This window comes from Spinacia oleracea, chromosome 4 (assembly GCF_020520425.1).
Source record: "Spinacia oleracea cultivar Varoflay chromosome 4, BTI_SOV_V1, whole genome shotgun sequence".
NCBI classification, from domain to species: Eukaryota; Viridiplantae; Streptophyta; class Magnoliopsida; order Caryophyllales; family Amaranthaceae; genus Spinacia; species Spinacia oleracea.
The window spans coordinates 60,885,181-60,894,779 of NC_079490.1; the positions used below are offsets into that span (position 1 = coordinate 60,885,181).

Consider the following 9,599-nt stretch of genomic DNA (forward strand, 5'->3'; position numbering starts at 1 on the left):
ATTCTAACAGGATTCGAAATCCTTTCCAAGGTTCTATAAATATATGCCTAGGGTCATAAATTTATATACAAGTTTTCAAATATTCAAAGCTAGGATTTTTAAGCAGAAAAATGAGTCATAACTCTTGCCCATTTAGCCGAAAATAAGTAGTACCTTAAGGGCGATTCTAGTTGGTCAATCTTAAGGCAGATCCGGACGTGCTGTGGACTATCTACGGAGGGACGACATTTGGAGTCCTAAAGACTTGTTCTTGTTCGGTTCGGGCGCAGCTAGGGAAGGCACGCAACAAAGAGTATGCATCTAAACTATGCTAAATGATTATGTGTAAATAATATGTTTTTCTGGCTTTATGGTTTTTCCGCATGATTTATGAATTGTCATATGTATCATAACCTAACACGCGAGGCCCAGCGCAAGGCCAGGCCCAGCGCGCATGGCAGCTGGCGCGCCCATGGGATGCGAGCAGTCGTGGGCTGCAGCGCTGTGGGCTTCTCCATGCGCGCGCATGGCCAGCTCCCCTTGTGGGTCGTGTGCGTGTGTGTGTTGAAGTTCGTGCATGCATCAAATCCTTAAGCAATTAGGATTAGATTAAAAGATTAATTTCCTAAAGTTACTAGTTTTAATTAATGTCTAATTCTAATAGGATTAGATTACTTGAAACCTAGTAGACTTCTAATTTCATTATTCCTACCCTATAAACATGTGATGGCATTCACAATTTATGAACACATAATTTCAAGTATCCACATAGTTTTAAGGATTAAATCTAATATTAATTTGCCTCAAATTATTCGAATAACATAATACCTTAGGTGCAATTCTAGTTAATTAAATCTAAGGCGGATCCGAACGTGCTGTGGACTATCTACGGAGGGACGACACTTGGAGTCCTAAACTTGTTCTTGTTCGGTTCGGGGGCAGCTAGGGAAGGCACTCTTCACATGTATGTATCCTAAATTATGCTAATTGTTATGTGGCAATTAATTTGGATTCCTGGCTTTATGGTTTTTCCGCATGAAATATATATGATTTATATGTATCATAACCTAACAGTGGTATCAGGAGCCTCTAATTAATTCCATAATAAATTAGTTAACATGGTTCAATTTTATAAATTTGCAATGAATTAAAGGGGTGATTAATTTCGATTTTTTGTAATTAATTGCAAATTCGTGCGATTATTTAATTATATGTTCGCAAAATTTTCGGCAGTTTAGTCAATAATGGTCGGAATCGTATAATTTTATAGTGAATTTCGCATGTACACGGTGTTTTAAAATTTTGACTAAAATCAAAGATTTAATGCCGAACCCAGAATTCCCAAAGTCGAAGCCTAACTATGACTTTTCGGAGGTTTTAGTTTTTCTAACGCAAAATTTGTAATTTTTAAGATGTTAAATTAAATATTTGCGATTCTTGTTTGTAAATCTTGAATTTTTTATTGACCTACTGAATATGTTTAACAAATTTAAATGCCTAAGCTTGTTAATTATACAACCTAATTTTTAATTGTAATTAATTTGTTGAAATTCGAATAATTTAGAATTTGATTTGATTTTCATAATTAATTGACAATTTAATTAGGTATCCATGATTAAAAACCACTATAAAAATTGTTAAATTTGGTAAATTTTAAATTTTTATGACCTAGATTTTAATCCATGATAATCGGAAAATAATTTGAATAATAAATTTTCGATTTTTTGCCAAAAATTTATGAAATTAATATGATTTATTAATTTGTCTATAAATTTGAAATAAAATGTTTTGATTTTTTATATAATCCGCTCATGAATCTTGCACGCACAAAGCAATGGACGCTACGTGTTACCCTTAAGGGGTGTTGTATAGTGCGGGCATGCGACAACGAGCAAGGGAGCTCGTCGCCCATGCGGTACGAATGCAGCGAGCAAGACGAGTGGCAGGCGAGCACAAGGCAGTAGCCCTGCCTTGCGTCGAGTGCTGCGATGAGGCATGGGCGGATGGGCGAGAGGAAAGGCACACACGCGAGGCGAGGCTGCGCGCGGGCAGCGAGGGATGCCTCGCCCAGCAGCGAGCGCTGCCTCGCCAAGCATGCTGCTGCGCTACGAAGCCAGCGAGCAATGTTGCGCGCAAGCGTAGCTTGGCTTGCTGCGTTTGCGCGTGCATGGCTGCTGCTCGTGCCGTGCTGTGCGGTCACTCGTGTGGGGCGATGTTGCCTCGTGGACACGACGGGGTATGGCCTCGTCTTGTCCCGATTGATGCGCTTTGAATTTAATTTTAATTTTCAGTTGGAAAACGATTTTAATTAAAGTTAAAATTGGTAATTTAATTTTTTCTCGGAATTTAATTTTGGATAATTTAATTATTATAAATTTATTTATACTAATTAGTTTACTAAAATTAAAACCTTGATTAAATTTAAATTAATTAATTTAATAAACTGAAAATAAATTAAAGTATTCAAATAATTATTTATATGAGCTTTAATTTTTAATTAAATTTGTATGTTTCCGGTTAGACTAGGAAATACAATTTTATGTTTAAAATTAGTAAAGCATGTAAATTTATTGGTTTAAGTGGAAGCGTTTTAGTCATAAACTCTTGATTAGGTCTACATTCCTTTAAGGTTAAAACAACTTGATTAGAATTAATAAGGATTGAATAATTGGTAGATTATTGGAAGCCTTGATTAATTGCTGCAAATATTTATGTGATGCATAATATGTTCTACTAACCAGCTATGTGGGTCATTCATTGATAAATGAATGGGTGAATGGTATATTGTAAATGTACTGTTTTGCAGGCTATGGAAAGTGACTAGTATGGCCCAAATAAGATAGAAAATATGGTCTGCGTACCATTAATTTGAATGTAAAATTGGTCTAATGCACCAAAGTTTTTAATTTAAAAATGGTATGCGTACCATCAAATAGTTGTAATTAGTTTAAATTATAGCTTATGCTATTTGAAGAAAATGGTGCCTCCCATGGTGAAATCCAAGACGGAGTTTCCAATCCATTTTCAAGACGGACTTTGAAGTTGAAGCTTTAAGATGAAGTCGGGCCATACTAGATCACAATTATATCTTATGCATGCTTTAAGTTATTTATTGTTTTAAATATGTCTTAATTATGCATGAGATTGTGGCTTGATTATGTTGCATGATTAAGGATTTTAGTTCACTTAAAATCTAACCAACATAGTAAGAGCCTTAAGTTTCAAACTTTAAAAATTGAGTTAAAAGGTGCCATGCCAAAATAAACTTACTTGGATAACCTTTACATCAATCTTAGTAATAGTTTTCCGCCTAAGCGAGGTGTTACTTATTGATCCTAAAGGGGTATGGTACACAAATAATTGTGAGTACATATTAGTTTTGGTGAAACTCAACGATATAAGTAAGGAGTCCTTTTATGTCGTGGCAAATGAGATAGGCTTACCTAATAAGTCCTTAGACGTACCTATTAACCAAGAGTAGTTTCTAGACTATTAGCAAAGGCATTGCTTACCTAAAATATTTTAGAATTAAGTCTAAATACATAATGTGCTTAATTATTCAATGATTTAAGGATCTTGGAATCGTTTTATTCACACCTGACAGAACACATAATTTGAATAAAATGTTTAATAAATGATAAATTATGCATGTATGCTAGATTTTAAGTTTATTAAGAGAAACTGTGAATGGTTATTTATTTGTTTATTCTTTTTCAATTGTAGTTTTACTATGGAAAACAACAATCAAAACATCATCATGGGTCTTGAGCTTATGGTCAAGCTGAACCTAACAAATTTTCTTGAATGGGAACCTAATCTAGTTGAAGTACTCAGACTCAATGGATTTGAGTATGTAATGCTCAATCGAATGCCAAGCTACTATGCCAGAGAATGACCCCTGAAAGACATGCTGCCTGGGATGCGGATCTCAAAAAGATTATGAGTCTCATGCTGAACAATATCCCTGATGAATGGGCTAGGAGGTTTGTAGCTTACGAACCTTTTATGCTCATCAAGAATCTGAGGGATATCTGTCGTGGAGACACAGAGGATAGGGACCTAAATGTCCATGAGTTGATTGAATCAATGTCAGGCCTGAAGGTTAGTTCTCATAACAGATGTTTTAGGATGGAAGTGTTAGGTTATGATACATATAAAAGAATATAAATCATGCGGAAGAAACCATAAACGCCAGGATTCCAAATTAATTGCCACATAACAATTAGCATAATTAGGATGCATACTCTTTGTAGCGTGCCCTCCCTTGCTGCGCCCAAACCGAACAAGATCAAGTTTTTAGGACTCCAAGTGTCGTCCCTCCGTAGAAAGTCCACAGCACGTCCGGATCCGCCTTAAGATTGACCAACTAGAATCGGCCTTAAGGTTCTAAAAATATTCGGCTATTTGTGGGCAAGTGTATGACTGAATTTTTTCTCAAATTCTTACCTTTGAATACTTCAAACTCGTTATAAACTCGTTTTAATACTTCAAGATCTCATATTTATAGGCTATGGAATAAGCAATCGAATCCTACTAGGATACGAATTAATTAAATTAGAATCCTAGCAGAACTCTTATTTTAATTAATTTATCTTTTAGCATTAGGAATTTAATCATCAAACGAATCCTATACGCTTTAGGTTTCGTATGTGAACACAAACACACACGCACGCAAAGCAGCCCACGAGGGGCACCATGCGCGCGCGCGCGAAGCTCGAGCAGCGACGCAGCCTTACTCGGCCACGATGCCCACAAGGCTACCTGCCCCCTTTGGCGCGCGCTGGGCCCGCCTTGCGGTGGGCCTGGCGCAGCCTTAGGCTGGGCGTGTGTGGCGCGCTATTGCCTTGCTGGACGCGGGCCTGGCTTCGTGCTGGGCCTTCGTCTAGCAAGCTCGTCCGATGCTAATTCGTACGACGCGCTTCCGATTAATTTCCCGATTCCGGAATTCATTTCCGATACGAACAATATTTAACATTTCCGATTCCGGAATTAATTTCCGTCTCGAACAAATATTTAATATTTCCGTTTCCGGAATTATTTTCCGATTCCGATAATATTTCCGATTCTGACAATATTTCCGTTTCCGGCAATATTTCCGATTCCGGCAATATTTCCATTTCCGATAATATTTTCCGATACGTACCATCTCTTCGTTTCCGGCAACATCTACGACTTGGATAATATTTATATTTCCGATACGATCCATATTTTCGTTTCCGGCAATATCATCGTTTCCGGAGTATTCAATTATTTGCCTTTGACGATCTCAGCTCCCACTGAAACTAAGATCCGTCGATTCCGAATATCCATTAGATAGAGTATTTAATGCCTTTAAATACTTGATCCGTTTACGCACTATTTGTGTGACCCTACGGGTTCAGTCAAGAGTAAGTCGTGGATTAATATCATTAATCCACTTGAACTGAAGCGGCCTCTAGCTAGGCATACAGTTCACTTTATCTCACTGAATTATTATCTTGTTTAATTAATACTGAACCGCATTTATTAGACTTACCATTAAATACATACTTGGACTAATGGCATTATTTCCTTCAGTCTCCCACTTGTCCTTAGGGACAAGTGTGCATTTCCTAATTCCTTTATCACTCGATGCTTGCTCTTGAACATAAGGTAAGAGTTGTCATCCTTATTATGTCCAGAGGTGTTTCTCGGTTTCAGAGTTCAACTGATCAAATAACCAGATAATCATAGCTATGATTCATCTGAGCACGGCCATGCATTTTACAGTTTCTAGCTCTCCGAGTGGCCTTGTACAACTTTCAGCATCTCATCCCGATTTCTGGGAGGACAATCCCAATCTTGCGATCTTGAGATTAGACTTTGTTTGATAGGTGATTACCCGAGCGTTGCCTTTATAGCCTCCTTTTACGGTGCGACGTTTGACAACGTCAAAGTAAGCAGTTCTCAAACAAGTAATCTCAAATCACTCAGGTATTGAGGATTAGTGTCTAATAATTTAAATGAAATTTACTTATGATAGATTTTCATCTCTTACAGTAAAGTTTCATAGGTCTGTCTGATACTAGTCTTCCGAAAGTTCAAGAAACAGAACTACTAGTCATCTTGCATTCTAGTCGTCTAATGTTTTCTATGCGTCCATTTTTATAGAAAATTCGTAGATAAAATGTCATTTGCAACTCATCAATTGCAACTCACGCAAGTCATACAGGCTGCAACATGGGTTTGGTCAACGCAGGTCAATAATTAAATGAGCTACTTGCACCGATTTTATTGACCCCGACCAATGGCTGCAAATGCGAAGATTTTAAGGGAGTTTGATGAAGGGCTAACTCGAGGTCAATACGATTCTCATCTGAGTCTGTGCCACAGAGATTTCTTATGGAAATTTGTTATATATGTCTAACCTGCCTGGTTATCTAACATTTTGCAGTATCTTTTGGGTTCAAGTCAGCTTACGACTACTACTTGCATTCAAGCAGTTCCGATTCAATTAAGCATGTTTGTACACCATTGCTTTGTATTCAGGTAGTATTTTATTAACAACCCATGCCCTTCATCTGCATATGTCAAGCTCTTGAAATTTTCAAAAACATAAATCAAAACAACCGAAAAGTGTTGGGTATCTGAATTTTCTATTAACATTAAACAAATCAACATTGGGTTTATGAAACCTTAGCTGCAAATCTGCAATTGCAAAGTACAAGCATTGTACTTGTATGTATCAGTGACAAAGAAAGCATATTAGGAATGTATATTCTCTGTCGAACATATAAAGCTTGAGCAAAGTTGAATGAGGACCGAAGGATTACTCTTTCAATAACGGACTTGATAAACAATCTCAAATATCATTGCTTGCATGATTTGCAGGCTGCTAATGATCCCATTGCACCAGCCAGGGGAATTCCTCGCAAAGATATTGATCGAGGTTCGTGATATTCTGCTTATTTTTGTTTATGTTTTAGTTCTGATGCTTAATTCTTTTAAATAAAAAAGTGTACATCCTATAAAAAACTAATATAACATGTAATTAGTTTAAAATGATCATTAGGCTTATTAGTTCAAAAATGGGAGCGAAAACGTCTCATTTTAGCCTAAATATGTCCATAACGACCCAACAAGCCTAAAACGTGCATAACCATATTGGAACTAGTCTTATATGCACGCGATGCGTGCGAGATAACATCAGAACTTTAAATTGTTTTATTACAACTAATCACCAAAAATAATAATAGATTATGTAATGTATATCAATCTCATTATGTATAGCATATATGATATCTATGTATAGGATATCAATCAAGAATAATCAGCCATAAGTGGCGCATAATTAGCTATATTTTTGCTGTAAATTAGCGATATGATTGCTGCTTATCATGGAAGAATATTGCCTTGTACATTGTAAATTTATAATCCTAATCTATAAATGCAAAGGATACTGAGTTATCATTTCTTACAAATAATATGCCACAAAATTTGTGGCTACAATTCTTGGACCACAGTATTAAATGCTAGAGGGTCTCCATAACTGGATGTGGCTTCACTTCTTAGAACACAACTCAATTTACTTTTAGCTTACGCTTGAGTAAGAAGTTGATCTGAATTTCTTGACTCCCCTCTTTGGTCAAACGTCTTCAATGGTGTAAGCGAATGGTGCAGAAGTATAGCAATGATTTACAACTACTACTGGAATCGTCTTTACCACCTTTTGATTCCATTAGAACATTCACTCTTCACTAAAGAATGAAACCAGAAATCATATGTCAGCAAATATTGAAAAAATATTAGGAGTACTTCGAATAAAAACATCAATCACGCTAAATCATACGTCACCTTGCAAACTCGAAAACAGGAATTTATGAACATCAATCGCAGGCCCGTTGATGAGGGAGTTCAAGAAACCCAACTGCATAGGGCCCAAAAATTTTAAAGGTGTTAGGTTAAAAAAAAGGGCCCAAAAAAATTTACTACATCTATTATACCTGACATTGGAAAGCTGCATTCTCTTTTATCTTCCTAATGAGGAAAGTCAGCTTCCTCATTGTTTCTCACGCCATCACCATCAATCTTCCATCTTCTTTGCTCTTCCATTTTCTCCAACAATTCTACTTCAAATTACTAAAATAAAGCAATCCAATTTTCATTAATCTCCCAATTATCAATGGAAAGTTACAGAATTTTCTTAATCTCATATTTCTAAACAGGAAAATATTTAATGTATAACTTCTAAGCATCCTAATTTTTTTGGAAATGGTTGATTGTTCTCCATTACAGGAAAATACTACATTAAATACATTATTTATTTTACCCCAGTGATGAGAAACATTTGGGGGAATTGATTTTTAGATGTTTATAGCCATTTCTAAACAGGAAAATATTTAATGTATAACTTCTAGGCATCCTAATTTTTTTTTCTAGTAATGTATAATTTTTAAACAGAAACACCACATTCAATTACTTGCCTTTAAAACAATGTTTCAACAATTTCTTGCTTCCGACTGCAATTAATAACAAAAAACTTAAATGGAACAAAAACAACCAAAGAAATCAGATTTACAGAATTAAAACTCAAACAACAGAAAATTACAGCCAAAATTATCAAATACATAAAGAGATTGCATGCATAAAATCCTAGATGAAAAATCCCTAAACAATTTGCATGATATCAAAAATACACAAACTCTAGGTCCAAATCAAACAATCAAACAAAAACTATAAATAACAACGATTGAAACAGAATAGTTAAAATCAAATCTAAGATCAAAAACAGAAAATAAATAGGATCGAAGAAACTTACAGATAAATGGAAAATCAAGGAATGAACCAAAACCAATATCTCCAACCAACAACCCAATCATCCAGAAAACAAAGACCCCGGAATAATTACGAAATAATTGAAACGCAAATCATAGGAGAGAGAAAATTGAGGCAAAGGATTGGAGGATATGATGAGAAAATTGCGTGAGATTGTTGGTGGTAACGGTCGGGAGCAAGGAGAGCCGACCAGTCTGATGGTGGCGATGGCGTTGATCAGCGACGGCTAAGCAGGAGGAGAGAGAAAGTATGAGAGAGATACTGTACGCTTAAACAGAAGAAATTTTAGGGTTTTGAATGAAAGGCTGGGGTTTAATTAGAGGTGGGGGTAATTTCGTCAATTCACAAGGGACACGAAAAGTCATTTTACTCTTTAGCCCTCAGCTGTTCCTTTATATAATAGAGATGAGTCTTAGAAAGTTTAAACAAAGCATATAAAACATGTAATTAGTTTAAAATGAATCATTAGGTTCATTAGTTCAAAAATGGGAGCGAAAATGTCTCATTTTAGCCTAAATATGTCCATAACGACCCAACAAGCCTAAAACGTGCATAACCATATTAGAATGAATCTTAGAAAGTTTAAACATAGCATATAAAACATGTAATTAGTTTAAAATGAGTCCATAGGTTCCTGAGTTCGAAAATGGAAGCGAAAATATATCATTTTCGCCTAAATGTGTCTGTAACGACCCAACAAGTCTTAAACGTGCATAAGTTGATTGGAATGAGTCTTAGAAAGTTTAAAAATAGCATATAAAACATGTAATTAGTTTAAAATGAGTCCTTAGGTCCTTTAGTGCAAAGTTGGGAGCGAAAATGCCTCA

At 35.9% G+C, this 9,599-nt stretch overlaps 1 long non-coding RNA gene across 1 annotated transcript; it reads right to left on the reverse strand.

The window, feature by feature from the left end:
- Window positions 1-7,203: 7,203 nt before the first annotated feature.
- On the reverse strand, window positions 7,204-9,056 carry LOC130459763 (uncharacterized). The gene is made up of 4 exons (XR_008919360.1): window positions 8,756-9,056; window positions 7,941-8,076; window positions 7,792-7,864; window positions 7,204-7,694 (listed from the first exon to the last, which is right to left on the reverse strand). It is a non-coding gene; the product is annotated as an uncharacterized lncRNA (long non-coding RNA).
- Window positions 9,057-9,599: the final 543 nt, after the last annotated feature.